Genomic DNA, 788 nt, shown 5'->3' on the forward strand with positions numbered 1-788 from the left:
GGAGAAGACTAACCTCGTCCCCAGACTTTCTGTATTGGACCCAGGACTGATGAAATACTTCAGGAGCGGAGAAGACTAACCTCGTCCCCAGACTTTCTGTATTGGACCCAGGACTGATGAAATACTTCAGGAGTGGAGAAGACTAACCTCGTCCCCAGACTTTCTGTATTGGCTAACGAAGTTTGACGCGATGGTACAACAGACCTTTGGCATTTTGGGGCGGAAGTGTATGGGAACGATATTACACACAGACTGACAACACATCCCATAGAATCAGATTATTAACTTTATAATATGCTCATATAAGCTCATAGCAAGTTGAAGGCATTATACTGGTCGGTGTTACCCATGATGAAGGAGTACTATATTTCTGGAGTGGAGTAGTGACAGTCATCCCATAGAAAGTGAATGAACATATAGTGCCTGTAACACTTTTATAAAGGTGCATACATGCTTATAACAAGTTATAAGGCATTATACCAGTTGGCTTTTACGTAACGTGTTACCAAACAACCTTCCCCATTAGAAGCGTTCAGACAACAACAGATGGGTGAAATGACATTCTACAGCAACATGGAAGCTTTCAGACAACAACAGATGGGTGAAATGACATTCTACAGCAACATGACTTCTGTTGAGTAACATGGTATGGAACAACACATTCATTCAACCATTTAGGTTTGATAGGAGCATTGAAATTGCATACATGACAATGCACCATTATATTCTATGGGTTCTGAACATTATATTTCTATGGAACAAACGGACACGTTAGTTGACAGGGTTGT

The 788-nt window shown here is 40.9% G+C and overlaps 1 protein-coding gene across 1 annotated transcript in view; it reads right to left on the reverse strand.

Moving 5' to 3' along the window:
- Positions 1-268: 268 nt before the first annotated feature.
- The window catches only part of LOC139571554 (sprouty-related, EVH1 domain-containing protein 2-like), a 36,474-nt gene continuing 35,954 nt past the window's right edge, over positions 269-788 (reverse strand). Inside the window, exon 6 of the mRNA XM_071394539.1 lies at positions 269-788. This exon is cut by the window's right edge and continues 3,357 nt beyond it. The gene's annotated coding sequence lies outside the window, so the exon portion shown is untranslated.

The sequence above is a fragment of the Salvelinus alpinus genome, chromosome 3 (assembly GCF_045679555.1).
Source record: "Salvelinus alpinus chromosome 3, SLU_Salpinus.1, whole genome shotgun sequence".
NCBI lineage: Eukaryota > Metazoa > Chordata > Actinopteri > Salmoniformes > Salmonidae > Salvelinus > Salvelinus alpinus.